Source organism: Eptesicus fuscus, chromosome 12, assembly GCF_027574615.1.
Source record: "Eptesicus fuscus isolate TK198812 chromosome 12, DD_ASM_mEF_20220401, whole genome shotgun sequence".
NCBI classification, from domain to species: Eukaryota; Metazoa; Chordata; class Mammalia; order Chiroptera; family Vespertilionidae; genus Eptesicus; species Eptesicus fuscus.
Genome location: NC_072484.1, coordinates 31,291,190 through 31,306,839, shown reverse-complemented (window position 1 = coordinate 31,306,839; position 15,650 = coordinate 31,291,190).

The following is a 15,650-nucleotide window of genomic DNA, read 5'->3' as shown; positions in this document are numbered from 1 at the left end:
TTGGAGTGTGAGGGGCAAGGAGCAGCAGCCGCTGCCTCTCAGCCCCTCTGAGGGCCTGCAGCTGCTGCCCAGGCCCCTGGGGCTGCCTGGCCCCCATCGCCGCTCCCCCAGGACAGACTGGCCCAGCTGCCTAGCCCCTAATTAGGCAGAGATGAGATCTGCCCCCTGATCTATTTCCCACCAGCTAATTATATACACGGGGGCTTGGGAGACTGGCAACTTGGCTGCTCACTTCTGTCATGAAGGTGTGCTGGGCCTCTGGGAAAGGCACCCAGCGCCACCTGCCAGACTTCAGTTTACCCTCCTGGCAAAGGATGGGGTGTCGCTAGAGGGCCTTGTGACTGTCCCTGGGGAAATGGTTCTGGTTCTGCTACTGAGGCGTCGAGGGGACCAGGGGAAGGAGACCCGCATCCTGCCTGACATCAGGGGGAGTATGGAGGCACTGGAGGATTAGGCTACAGGATCCCAGGTAAGGTGGGGACATGGTAACAGCTGTCACATAGACATACACACAGGAGGGCTTAGGGTTGTGTGGGTCCATCCAGGCCCAAGACAGAAGACCCCATTCAGGGTTTTAAAAGTTTAATATTATTTTTCAGATAACATGTTCATATATTTCCTCCAACATTTTATTAAGAAAAGTTTCAAGCTAAAAGAAAATTTGTGCCCTGGCTGGTTTGGCTTAGTGGTTAGAGTGTTGGCCCTCAGACTGAAAGGTCCCGGGTTTGATGCCCGGTCAAGGACACGTGCCTCGGTGTATGTGTCTCTTTCACATTGATGTTCCTCTCTCTCTCTCTCTCTTTCTCCCTCTCCTCCATTCTCTTTAAAAAAAAAAAAAATGGAAAAAAATATCCTCAGGTGAGGATTTAAAAAGAAAATTTGCAAGAATTATACAGTGAACACATATGTCTACCTACTCGGTGCTCAGTTCTTGATATTTTGCTAGATTTGCTTTTATCAGGCATCTATCACTCTATCCATCTAGTAAGACAGCTTATCTTTTTGAAGCTTTTCAAAGTAAGTTACAAACACTAGTATGTTTCCCCTTAAAGGCACTTCAGTATGCGTATCATTAGCTATAGTTCTAAAGTATTTGTTTACAGTTCTTTTATCTTTATTGGGAGAGGTAAAATTCACGTACAGTGAAATGCACAGATCTTAGAGGTACCCCTTGCTTAGTTCAGGTAAAAACATACTGTACCCCAATCCCCAATCAGGATACAGAGCAATGCTACCAATGTGGAAAGTTCCCTCGTGTTCCTTCCCTGCTAACCTCTGTCCCCACCTCTTGGGTATAGCAACATGTCTGTATAAATTGAATCGTACTAATAACAATCATTCTCTTGCCCTGTCCTTCTCACTCCCAGCCCACCTCCTCCAAGCAACCACATTCAACTCTTAACAATTTCTTCTGGTACTGTCCTCCACATTTCCAGGTAACATGCCTTTCCTTTTTTTTTTTTTTTTTTAATTAATTTTAGGCAAGTGTTGACCTCCTTTCTGGTCTGCTGGTCTGATGTCTTCATATATGGCTTCCGCAGCCTGACTGGCTGGCTGGCCATGACTTTGGGCAAAGGACTTAACCTTCTTGTGCCTCAGTTTCCCCTTTTGTAAAATGAGAGTAATAAGAATATTTGAGATGCTGGATTGTTGTGAGGATTCAACATGTAAAGTGTCAAGAATAATGAACATTACCCAGGGAGTGGTCAGAACTGTTTCTTTTTATCATTACTATTGTCAAGGACGATGGAACTGCTCTCACCCTCCTCTCCTTTGAATCTGTAGTTGTCACAATTTTCCATTAGATGAATACTGAGTGTTTTTATATTATAACCATGTAAGAACGCTTTCCTGTTAAGCCAGAGCACATGTTATGGTTGCATTCCTTTCTTGTGAAACTCTCTGTGGCTGTTGTTTTTTCCTGGAGTTACTACTACCTGCTTTGCTTCTCTTCCCTTAGTTTCCTCTTAACCCGTCCTAATTCTCAGACACCCTCAGTTTACACATAGGAGATAAATGATGATTCCAGTTTCTTTCCTGTAACCCTTCCAGGGCTTTTTGACAACCTTCACTTTTTAATAAAAACAGTGGAACCAATTTTAAAAACAGAATCTCAAGCACAGGGACCATTTGTAAGGTAAGTGTGTGTGAGCACCACTGTGTGTTCCTGCCCACATGGGTCCTAAGAGGGCTGAACACTGAAGCTGTGGCCCTGCTGCCCGGCCTCCCCATTTTCCCAGGGGAAGCCCTCAGCACCTCACCGGTCTGCTCACTGGTGCCATCCTATGGCTCATTCACTGCCCTTTGCTTTATTCATCTGTTCATTCAACAAAAGCCGGCCGGATCCTTCTCCATGCTCTGTGCGGTGCCGGCCAGTGCTAGGGACACAGAGCTTGGGCAACGTCCACCCCCCGACTTCCAGGTTGGCATTTACATTGACACGTGAGCAGGCAGGAGAATGGTCGGAACAGGGATGTGTGTGGGGCTGGGTGATGGCTGGTGTGTGTGTATGTGACCTGTAAGGGGTGTGTGAGTGTCTGTGTGGGTGCCGGCAGATTTTCAATGGGAGGCCATCTGTGTACATTTATGTGCATAGGCATATGTGTACAGGTGTTGTCGTCTGCATAGTGTGTATTCACAAGGCATATGTAATAGTTTGTGCTGCTTAAAAAACTACCCTAAACCCAGTGGCCTAAGGTCATTTATTATTCTCTGAATTGGTAATCTAGGCTCAGCTGGGTGGTTCTTCTGGTCTTACCTGGGCTCACTCATGTAGTTGTAGTCCGTGGGGGCTGGGTGGTCTCGGAGGGCCTTCCCCCCATGCCTGGCAGTTGGCAGGCTGTTTGCTGCGGTGCCTCAGTTCCCCTCCAGGAGGCTAGCTTGGGCTCATTCACATGGTAATCTCAGAGTTCCATGTCCAGCAAGAGAGGACCAGCTTCATTGCCTTTCGTGGTGATTACAAACGTCCCAGACAACATGACGTGGCCAGGTCAGCTCCAAGGGATGGAGAAGTGGTCTCCCTCTCTCAGTCATATTGTATAAGGGCAAGGAGTCCAGGCATAGAGGAATGAGTACAGCCAGTTTCCGGTTGACAACAGCCTATGTGTGCCAGTAAAAGTATGGGGGGAAATTCCCAGTTTGAGCGTCAGAAAAACCTGGATTTCCTGGTGCTACCCACTTACTTATGTCTGACCTCAAGTCAAGGTGCCCCGGCTCTCTGAGCTTTGTAACCTGGACACAATAGAATGAAATGAGGTCTTTATGAAGTGCCTATGCAATTCAACTGTTCATTAATGCAATGTGTATTTCTTAGGGCCTACCCTGTGACAAGCACTAGCCGCACCCTGAGGATATGGCAGTGAACAAAATGAGCCAAACACCTGCCCTTGGGAAGCTCAGTCTAGGTTCCGGACAGACACGAACCGATCCCAATAGTTTCGTGGCCAGGTCCTGGGAGGAAGGAAGGACTGCTGACCTGGCCAGGGAGGTCTGGCGGCCTGAGCTGAGATGTGAAGGATAAGTGGGAGTCAACCAGGAGAAGAGGGAGTAGGAGTGGGAAAAGATACCAGATCGAAAAAGCATGTGCAAAGTCTCTGTGGTGGGAGCAGGAAATTCTAGGCACAGAGACTTGGAGCTTAAGAGCCAGGCCGTATGGGGTTATGAGAGTCTATGAACAATTCAAAGGCCTGTCTTGCCAGGCAGCCTGAAGTAAAACCCCGAGGTCTAACTGCTCGAGGAGGCCCTCATGACCTGGATTCCTGTTACTCCTCCCCCCGCCTCCCCCTTTACCTACGCTGCACAGCCACGCTGCTTCCTTGATGTTCCAGGAACACACCAGACACATTCCTACCTCAGGCCCTTTGCACTGGCTGTTTCCATTGCCAGTACCTATCCTGCCCCACATACCCACATGACTCATTCTCTCACTCCATTCAGGTCTCTGCCCACACGTCACCTCCTTAAAGAGAGCTTCCTGACCCACCCTCTCACTGCCCTCTCCAGCGAAACCATCAGCATCCAACAGTCACTAATTCCCTACCCTGGTTTATTAATTATTTTTTTGCTAGAGAAGTACACATCACCCCCTAACTTACAGCAAACAGAGGCCACATGATTCTGCTTCCTGTCGATGTCTCTTACTAGCAATGCAGCTCAGGAGACAGGGACTTCCTATGCTTCAGGCTGTGCCCCATTCCCTGGGGGAGCAGTAGGTATTCCATAACATTGGTTGGATGAAGGAATGAGTGAAAACCAGTGAGTGTATGGCATGCTGGGAGGAACTGGCTCCTGGAAATGCGCAAGTCTGGGTTCAAGCCCCTCTGTGACGTAAATCAATTGTTTGCCTTTCTGTTCCTTGGTTCCCTAGCTGTGCTGCGAGGCATCTGTGGTCTCTAGGTTGGTTCTGGTTTTGAAAGGAAGTCTCTAGGGCAGTGGGACAGGACCTGTGGGGGAAGAAGAGAGCTGGCTCGCTCTCCCTGGCCCTCCTGGGGATGAAAATAGCTGAGACCAGGCCCTAGGTCGGCCCCTTACCCTCACTGTGGCATCCAGCTGGAGCCAGAGGGCTCTATCTGGAGCCTGCCAGCCTGGCGCGGGGCTGGGATTGAGGCTGCCTGACAGCTGGGCCCTGTAGACCTGGGAGTTCTTAAGGGCAAACTGGGCCTCTTGGGTATCCCCAACCTCCCTCTCCTCCTATCCCTCCTCCCTGGCCATATAAATCCCTTAATCCCCTGCATGCCTGCAGCCTTTGCAGTTTGCAAAGCTCTTTCTCAGTCCGTGTCTAATTTCACCCTGCAGGGTAGCTCCTTTACCGGTGGGGACACTGAGGCTCAGAGACAGCTGCCTCATTGGAGGTTACACGGCTAGGTCGGAGTGCAGTCACTATTGGTACCCAGGTCTGGCCCAGCCCTTCTCTGCCAGTGTGTGTGTGTGTGTGTGTGTGTGTGTGTGTGTGTGTGTGTAGGGTGGCATGACCTCAGTTGAGCCTCACTACCAGTGCCCTCCCTTCACCACTGGTCCCCTGGATGTCTGGTTCCTGACAGAGTGTGGCGGTTAATAGCACCTAGAGCCAGGCTGCCTGGGTTCAAATCCCACCTTTGCTACTTCCTCACTTGGTGGCGTGTTGGGTCCCCATCGTGCTCTCACCTCAGTGTCTGCCAATAGGACAAATCACTGAATCCTGGACATTATCAGGTCTAACCTTAGCATGGGCCAAGTTTTAAACATTTAATTAGTTGCCTTCTGTGTGCCCAGCACAGAGCAAAGTGCTTCTAGGGGCGTTCAATCCTGGGAGTGGGTGCATTGTGAAGTGGGTACCAACAGAGACTCAGAAAGGTGAAGCACATGCCTGAGGCCACACCACAGGGAGGGAGATGAGCGTGGGGGGCGGAGACTCCAGCACTCACCCCTCTGGGCTCCTTGAGACCCTTGGCGTTTATTCAGGCAGGAGCCTCACTCCCTGTCTGTGTTTTTCTTGGCAAAATGGGGCGGGGCAGTGGTAAATGCAGAGGGCCTGTCCCAGCCAACGGCCACCCTCCAGGAATGTGGGCTCAGTGGGGCCAAAGTTTCAAGTTTTCATGAAAATCAAGATCTCAAAAACGTGCCCTGGCCGGTGTGGCTCAGTTGGTTGGGCATGACAAGAGGTCACTGGCTCAATTCCTGCTCAGTGCACATGCCTGGGTTGTGGCTCTATCCTCGGTGAGGAGCATGTGGGAGGCAGCCAATTGATGGATGTTTCTCTATCATTGATGTTTCTCTCTCTCTCCCTTCTCTCTCTAAAGTCAATAAAAACATATTTAAAGAAATCTCAAAAACATGTAGTAGGTTATTCTCTCACTGTTTAAATGTGGGAAAGTAACTGTTTAAGTGTAAAATATCCCCATTCAGAGGGTATACTATTATTTATTACACGATTGTTTGCAACAGCAAACAGCTGTAAATGTCCATCCGGGAGAAGTGGTTACAAGAACTGGGGCCCAGCCAAGCAGTGGAATGCCATGCAGCCATGGAGAAGACGCCCTGTGTGCGCTGGATGTGGAATACCTGGCGACACGCCGGGGTCAGTGAGCAAAGCAAGGTGTGGAATGGCATGAGCGGGGTGCTGTGTTTGCGGAAACCAGAATATGTGTCCACACACTCTTGTACTGGCATAGACCTTCCTAGGAGAGTCACACAGGGTACTGTACACCCTGGGTGCCTGGGAGGGAACTGGCTGGCTGGAGCCAGGGGTGGGAGGGGTTTCACTTTTCACTCTTCGTACCTTTTGAATTTTGAACCATGTGAATGTATTATCTATGCAGAAAAAAAAAAAGTGAAATAAAATAGACAACAAGAAATCTCAGACAGACAGATAGACACCAGGCCAGCTGGCCCAGTCAGCTCCCTCCCCTGCCCCCACCCTCGGGCAACCACGGACCACATTCTAGGCTCTGCCCAACTTGGTTTTGTGGCTCCACCCTCTACGGTAATATTTTGGTTTCCACACGTACAGCACCCACAGGAAACCCCAGCCAATGGGCATCAGGTTGCAGGCTGGGCCTCCTGCCAAGGTTGGTGGTAGGCATGCCACAGCTCCAGGAATGGTGTGTCTAAATGCCTGAGTGATGACGCAGCCCCATGGAAGGCTGACACTGCCCACAGTCTCCCAGGCCCTGCTGGGCTGGGGTTTGTCTTGCAACCTCCAGGCGGGTGTATGGGCACTTCAAAGCAGCCATCCCCTCAACGAGCTCTGAACCTTCGGACACTGAATCCACCCATCCATTCATCCATCCATCCACCCATCCACCCATCCACCCATCCACCTATCCACCCATCCACCCTTCCACCCATCCACCCATCCACCCATCCACCCATCCACCCATCCACCCATCCATCCATCCATCCATCCATCCATCCATCCACCCACCCATCCACCCACCCACCCACCCATCTACCCATCCACCCCCATCCATCCATCCATCCATCCATCCATCCATCCATCCATCCACCCATCCATTCATCTACCCATCCACCCATCCACCCAACCAATATTCATTAAGACCTGCTATGTGCCAATTCTCTTCTAGGCACTGAAGGTACAGCAGATAACAAAACAAATAGAATAGCCTGCTCTTGTGGAATTGACATTCAGGTGGAGAGATAGACAATACCTACCAGAGACTGGAAATGCTGTGGAGAGAAATGAAGCAAGGAAGAGAGGTGGGGTACTCTAGGTTTCCCCCTTTCTTATTGAGGTATAACTGATAAACAATAAAATTGACCCATTTTAGTTATACCATTTAGTGAGTTTTCAAAGTTGTATATATCTGTGTATCCACCACTTCAGACAAGGTATAGCCTATTCCGATCAACCTGTAAAGTTCCTTCAGGCCCCCTGGCAACCATTCCCTGCCTCCTACCCACTTTCCATCTAAAAACTGCTGGTCAAGCCCTAGCCGGTTTGGCTCAGTGGATAGACCATTGGCCTGCGGACTAAAGAGTCTTGGGTTTGATTCCAGTCAAGGGCACATGCCCAGGTTGTGGGCTCCATCTCCAATGTGGGGTGTGCAGGAGGCAGCCGATCAATGATTTCTCTCTCATCATTGATGTTTCTATCTCTTTCTCCCTCTCCCTTCCTCTCTGAAATCAATCAATATATAAAAAAACAAAAACAAAAAAACTGCTGGTCAGTTTTCCTTCACTGTCGATTGGATTTGTCTTCTTCTGAGGTTGATGCAAGTGGAATCTTGCTTCTTTCCTTCAGCATAACACCTTTACGATTCATCCATGTTGTGTGTTTGTTCATTTTTATTGCTGAGTAGTATTCCATGTTAGGGATGTTCCATTCTCGTTTATTCACCAGCCTGTTGAAGGACATCTGGGTTGTTTCCACTTTGGGGATGTTATAAATAAAGCTACCGTGAACATTTGTGTATAACTCCTGGTGTGCGCATGTCTTCATTGCTCTCGGGTAAGTGCCCAGGAGTGGAATGGCTGGGCCTAGTGGTAACCTAGCTGGAAGTGGAGATCGTGCTGCTGTGAAATAGGGCAGTCAAGGCACTTTCACTGACCAGGGCACACTTCAGCAGAGGCTGGAGGAGGCGAGGGGCCTCGTAGAGTGTTGGTCTGCAGGGTGAACTGAGATAAGGGGCGGTGCCTGGTGTGTGTGAGAGCAGTGTGGAGATCAGTGTGGTGGGAGTGGAGTGAGTGAGGGGGGAGGGCCAGGAGGTGGGGTCAGTGCTGGACAGTGTAGGCCATGGTGAGGACACTGGCTTTTACACTGAGAGCCCAAGGAGGGTTCTGAGCGGAAGTGGGACAGGATCAGACTTGTATTTTAATACCTCCCCCCCACCCCGGCCTATCCCAGGCTGCCAATGGAGAATGGGCTGCAGAGCAGCAAGGGAGGGAGCTGGAAAGTCAGCGAGGAGGCTACTGCAACAGTCCTGGCAGGAGCAGCAAGGGTGGATGGGGTGCAGGGGGCGGAGGGGGAGGAGTGTCAGTTTCTGGATCTGCTCTGAAGGTGGAGTCTACAAGGGAAGTCTTGCTGTGGGAGGCGAGGGACACAGGGACCTGAGGTGGCTTCTCGGAGTGGAGAGTGACCTCCAGCGAACTGCCAGCGGGGAAATGGGTCCCTCAGACTGGCAGCCGCCAGGAGCCGAACGTTGCTGACTGCCCGCTTGGCCCTGCACCTCCGCAGAGGAGCACAGCCCAGGCCACAGCTTGATCTCAGCCGGGTAAGGCCCTGAGCGGAGAACCCGGAGAGGCCGCGCCCAGACTTCTGATCTATAGAAACTGTAAGGGTGTTGCTTTCCGTCACCAAGTTTGTGATAATTTTTTACTCTGCGGTAGATGACTAGTTCGGGCATCCTAGAATGCTACAATGCCAGAGCTAAGAGCCATTAGCAGCCATTGAGTCCAACCTCCTCATGTGCAGATGGGAACTACAGCCCAGAGAGCAGACGGGACATGAACCTGCTTCCTGCAGGGAAGTGACGTCAGGCAGAAGCTGCCCCGCCCTGGAGGCTCTGCCAGGCCGGGCCTCTCATCTCCTCGGAGGCTGCGGTACCAGTCGCTCTGCTAACTCTTCCTCTGTGGGGGCACTGCCCGCCCCCCTCCCCTCAGAGCTGGTTTCTGGCCACCCACTGAATACCCTCATCTCCTGGGGAGCAAGCTCGGGCAGGCTCCCCATCTGGCTCCTCAGGTGGTCAGGAGGTAGAGCCCTCACCCCCTCAGCAGAACATGGCCCAAGGGTGCAGGAGCCAGATCTGATGGAGTCTGGGAACTCAGTGGGGAGGCCAGAGGGATCCTGGCTCGCATCCCAGCCCGGCCATCGTCAGCGGCAGGACCCTGGTGTGGGGACTTCCCCTGCTGAGCTGGTGTCCACATCTGTGAGACGGGAGCAGAGGTGCGTGCCTTCCGGCCGCAGAGGAGCTCAGGCACATGAAACTCTGGACAGAAGCTCCCTCAATGTGCAAATGCGTGTCTCCAACCTCGTCCTTTCTGGGGGCCTTCTATTCCCCCATCTACTAAATGGTTTTGTGCCCTAGATCTGTTTTGCAGACCCTAACAATCGACCATTTTAGGGTTCAAATTCTAGCTCCGTTTCCTGCTAGCCGTGTGACCTCGGATAAATCACTTCAGCTCTCTGAGCCTCAGTTTTCTCACTTGCAAAACAGGGCTACTGGTCATACCTACCATTACACGGGAGATGCAGGTCAGATACCCAGCTGAGTGCCTCCAAAAATGTCAGCCAGCTCTATCACCATCATGATCGTCGTTGGAGCGTGTGAGTTCCGTCATGCCCACTGCAAAGGGCAGCAGGGCAGAGCCTCCCAGGGTGAGAGAAGTTTGGTTTCCTTGGAGACAAATGTTTGCGGGCTGGGAACATTTTTGTGCCTATACACATTTCTGGGAAAACAACATGCGTTCTTTTCCCTCAACTCTCTGGCCCTGCACCCACCTAAACCCCTGCCCCGAGCAGCACTGGGCTTGTAAGCAGTAAAGCTGCAGGCAGGTTTTGGAAAACAAAAATGTGCATTTATTTCTGTTGCCAGGTCTAGGAACGACTTCCTGTTTTTCTCTACAGGATGGCAATAGCTCGTGCAAATGGCCGGAGGTGGGAAGGTGAGTCAGACACGAACGGGGTGGGCATCACTGCCATGTCCCCACTGGCCATGCCTGCTTATCGCACGCTGTCCTCTGCCCATAGCTGATCCCCTGGTGTTGACAGACACCCGACGGCAGGCGGGGCAGGCAAGAGTCTTCCCGGGGAATTTGAAACTTGAGGGCACAGAGGCAGGAGGAGGCTGGAGATGCACCGTCCCCGGCCAGTGCCCTGGAGAGGACAGCCGCAGGCTCCGCCCCTGAGCCCCCAGAGGCCCCCGAGAGGGACTCATGCTGAGGGTTTGCTCTTCTCCCATCCCAGGAGCCGCTTCCTATAAAACCACCGATGGGCTCCTTGGTTGGAAATGTTCTGGTGTCTGCCACCCCACACCCCCTGGTCGATGTGATGATGGGGAGGACACAGCATCGCTGGGGGTTGAGGGTAGCCTGTGGGATGGAGCGGTGACCCCCCTGGTCTGTGTAGATAACTGTGGGGTGCTTCTGTGCAGAAAGAGCATTGGACTTGAATCTGGTTCTCTATGACCTGTCGGCTGTGTGACCTTGAGCAAGTTCCTGAGCCTCTCTGTGTGGTCTAATGGAATGGGACCAGGGGCTCCTCAATGAGCATATGGGGAAACTGAGGACCAGAGAGGAAGGGCTTTACTTAAAGCCACACAGCAGGTTTAAGGCAGACTCTGGAGAGCGCCAGGTCCTCCAAATCCCAGCCCCGAGGGGGCAGTTCTTGGAGCAGGAAGCTCATCTCTAATTAGCAGCAGGTCCAGTTGCCTCAGATGAGACCCAGGCCCCCAAGGACTTCATGGACCACAAATTCCTTTCCCAACCAATTGTGGCATTTGGCCCAGTAATAACGTCGAAGTCACTTTTGGGGGCTGAGCAAACTGAGCCCAGAGAGGGCCAGGGACTTGTCCAAGGTCACACTACGATGTCGTGGCAGAACTGGATTCTGAGCCAGATCTGAAAAGCCTGTGCTTTTTGCTCTAAGTCAGGGCTTCTTAAGCCTGTATCTGGGGATGAGTCAGGGATGGTGGCTCATGAATTTTGCATAAGAAATTTAAAATTGTTTGCTTTCATTCTGATGATACCACGAAAAAGGCACTCAAACATATCATGAATCATCTGCAGGACCCAAGGTGAACCTTTCCTGAGCTTGTCTTTGAACTTGGGATCACACTGGCACCAAAGAATAACATTTATGAGAACTAACTATGGGCCAGGCACTGTGCTTTGCTCTTTTTGTGTATTATTCATCAACCCTCACAACAATGCTATAAGGGGATAGGAGGTGCTGTTACTCTCCCATTTCACAGATCAAGAAGTTGAGGCACGGAGAGATTGAGCAACTTGCAACAACCCCCGCAGCGAGTAAGGGGTGAGGCCAGAATTTGAACCCAGGCTGATTCCAGAGCCCGTGATCTTGATCACTATGCTTTATCACGGTAACATCTCCGGGCAGTGAGAAAAGGGCAGGGGTGGCTGACATGTAAAGTTAAATTCCTGCTAAGTAAGGGCCAACCGATGCAGAGGTGGAGGGTGGGAAGCGACGGTCACTGTGGGTGAAACAGAACCAAATGGCGGGAGGAAAAGCCATCAGAACACAGACACAGAGTTGGGAGGGAGTGTGCCAAACCCAGAAGGAATGGCAGCGCAGCTGAACGTCCCATAGTCACACTGCTAGTGACTCTCCAGGTTCCGCAGAGCCACATCGTGGTTATCACTCAATTAAAGTTGTTACATTGATGCTATGGCACCATGCTTTGGTAGTGAGGGCCATGGGCTTCAGAGTCATGATTTCTGAGTTCAAATTCATCTTCCTTCGTGCCTAGTCCTCAGACTATGGGTAAGTCACCCAATCCCTCTTAGCCTCCATTTTTCTCAACTCTCAAATGGAATTAGAACAGCACCTGAAAGACTGCTACTTGCCTTTGCAATTTCCTTCTCTCCTTTCACTTTTTTGGGAGCGAATCCTCATTTCATTCCTGGGTGATGATGGACCCAGGCAAACAACACACACCCTCAGCCTCTCTTGTAGCTGCTGGTGGCCAGGGAATGGAAGGGGTTAGGTGAGGTCTCTGGGAAATATCCTTGGAAGATGCTGATGCGGCTGGGAGGAAAGCCAACGTCCCCGTCTTTCTTTTTTTAAAATATTTTTATTGATTTCAGAGAGAAAGGGAGAGGGAGAGAGAGAGATAGAAACATCAATGATGAGATCAGCTGCCTCCTGCGCGCTCCACACGAAGGATCGAGCCTGCAACTCAGGCACATGCCCTGACCGGAGATTGAACTGTGACCTCCTGGTACACAGGTCGACGCTCAACCACTGAGCCACGCTGGCCGGGCTATTTTTCTTCCTACATGGGACTCACTCCTTGGGGTTGGAGCCCCAGCGGCTATCTTGGAACTAGAAGTGACCTTGACGATGAAGCCAGGCAGGAAGATGAAGCAACGTGAAGCCAGAGGGAACCTTGACATTGATGACCCCATGGAGATCGCATCAGGCCTGGTCTGCACTGATCTTCGCAGAATTAAAAAGCCCCCACAAAACGTTTAATCTTAGAACAGTTTTAGGTGTACAGAATTATTGCCAAGATAGTACAGAAAGTTCCTATATGCCCCAAACCCAGTTTCTCATATTATTAACATCTTAGGTTGGTGTGGTACATTTATCACAATTAATGAACCAATATTGTCATGCTATTATTAACGAGGAAGTCCGTACTTCATTCAGATTTCCTGTTTCCCGTGACTGTCCCTTTTCTGGTTCTGGAATTCCATCCAGGACACCACGTTACTCTTATCTCCTTGGGCTCCTCTCGGCTGGGACCGTCTCAGACGTTTCTGGCTTTGGATGACCTTGGTAAGTATTTGTAAAATGTCCTTCCGCTGGGCTTTGTCTGGCGATTTTCTTACGATCCTATCAGCACACTGTGCTTTGGGGAGACGGCTACACAGGTAAAGTGGCATTCTTCTCCCGTCCCACGAAGGGCAGATGCTATCGGCACGACTTATCGGGATGGATGTAAACTTCCATCCCTATCAGTTTCTCCACCATAAATCCCCCCCCACCCCCCCCACCCCCCCCCCCCCGCTTTCCATGCTGTGTCTTAGGAATAAGGCTGTTGTGCACAGTCCACGCTGAAGGACTGGGAGTTTTGTTCCCTTCTTAAGGATGGAGTATCTACATAAATTATTTGGAATTCTTCTGCACGGGAGGTCAATCTTTTCCTTTATCTTATCTCATTTATTTATTAATATCAGTGTGAACACATGGATATTTATCTTATTCTTTGGGTTATAATCCAGTACAACTTAATCCCCCCCCCCCCCCACCTCCTCAAATCGTTCCACCTTTGGTCATTGGGAGCTCTTTCCGATTGGCTCCCCAGATTTCTTAACACAAGAGGAAAACCGAGGTAGTTATTTTGCAACTAAGGTCTTAAATTCCTCCCATTCCGATGTGCTCAGCCCTTTGCAACGCGACGTTGCAGCTTCTCTCATTAGACCTGAGTCTCTTTCCCCATCCCTGGAATGTGGGCTGGGCCATTTGACTCGCTTTGGCCAAAAGACCGAAGCTCGAAAAGGCCGGTGTGTGGGGCTCGCGGCACGTAGCGCCCTGAGACCACGACGTGAGCCGGCGCAGGTCTGCCTGCCAGAGGATGCCACGTGTGGCCCCGTTGCCTCACCCACCACTGCCTAAAACCGGACCACCGCCCTGTGCGTAAGGCTCTGACTGTAACTGGTTGCAGGGGGATGATGGGCCGAGGGACAAGCCCTCCCCACTAAGCCCAGTCCAACTTCTCACCCACAGAGTCCTGAGCAAATCAATGGTTAGTTTAAGCCGCTAAGTTGTGAGGTAGTTTGTGATGTAGCAAAAAAAAACGACCTGCTGCCCAAACCACTACCTCCTTTTTGCAAGTCTGTGATTTGAGTTTTCTGTTACACGAAGTCTAACCTCATCCTAAAGGGACAAAAATTAGTAATTTTGTTTCAGGTTTTAATTGTTTGGGAAATACAGGCTTAAGGACCGGAGACCTCATTTTATGAGTGTCTACACATCAGTACTAGTTTCTGCCGGTACCCTCTGGCCTGCGACCACGAGGAACACACCTGTAGCTGAGCAGGCTGGATCCATCCCTCACTGCAGGGATGGGCTGACACCTTAGGAAACCCTGGGGTCTCAGTGAGAGGGCGTGAGAAAGGGCGTTCTGTGGGGTTTGGGCTTGTGTTAGGTGCCTCCGCGTTCACAGAAGTGGGGTTTTCCTCTAGATTGGATGCTGGGAGGCAGTGGGAGTAAGCACATGGTTGGGGTCTTGATAAGCCTCTCCATGGAGAAGGCAGAGCCAGGCTAAGCTGTTAGGTGGTGAAGTAGCAGCAGCCACTGTATGAGCCAGGACGGGGTGAGGAGGTGGGGGGAGGCGTTTGGTTATTTAAAAAAGTTCTTTATTGTTTAGAGTATTACATGAGTCTCCTTTCCCCCCATTGACCTCTCCCCAGCCACCCCCCACCCCCCCAGCACATGCTCTCACCCCCCTACTGTCTGGGTCCATTGGTTAAGCTCATATGCATGCATACAAGTCCTTTGGTTGATCTCTTCCCCCCCCCCCCCCCCCTCCCCTGCCTTCCCTCTGAGGTTGGACGGTCTGCCCGATGCTTCCATGACTTTGGCTCCATTGTGTTCACCAGTTTGGGTATTTTTGTGGCTTGGAAGCCTTCACGGCTTACGTTCAGACATCCTTACAGAGTGATCTCGTTTTCGTCTCGAGTCATGAGTCACAGAGTGCCTTGTTTGATGTGGGTGCTCTGTAAAATGTTCGTGCTCACAGGACATCAGCTGGTACCTGTGCCGGGCCACTCCTAGCAACACCCAGGCCCAGCTGGCCACCCTCCAGGCCAGCTCCCGAGCGGCAGCGCTGCCTTCCTTTCTCAGTTGAGGTCTTGTTGCAGAAGGGGACACGAGGCCCAGAGAGGGTGTGGAGCCGGCTTCCGGTCACACAGCTACTGAGTGGCTGTGCACCATAAGCCCCGTCCGCTGTCCTTCCGGCCTGTGGGCGGCTGGGGGCGCGTTCTGGGTCTTGTGCACGTGCATGTGAGTGTCCTGAGGCAGGTGCCAGCACGGGGAGGTGTGGATCTGTCTCTGGGTTGGGGTGTGCAGTGCAGACTGTAGAAAAGGGAACCCCACGCCCTTGTCCTCCCTGGGCCTCAGCCTCACTGCTGGGATCGCACGGGCTCTGTCCTTACAGGGCTGGGCCTGGGGAGGGCCGAGGGGCCAGGCAGCCTCTACGTGCAGTCGATGCTATGTCCGAGGAAATTCGGGCACGAAGAGAAAATAGTGACTTGTGTCTTGCCCAACGTCTAATGTAGTAACTTTCGAAAAACACACGGCTCCACTGAAGTAAAACTGACGCACAGTAGATGGCACATGTCTGAGGGGAACCATTTGGTGAGATTTAACAGGTACACGGCCCTGAAACCCTCGCCTCCGTCCCGGTAATGAACATGGTCATCACCCAGGAGGGTGTCCACCGTGTAATCCAGGGAAGGCGCGGTCTCAGGAC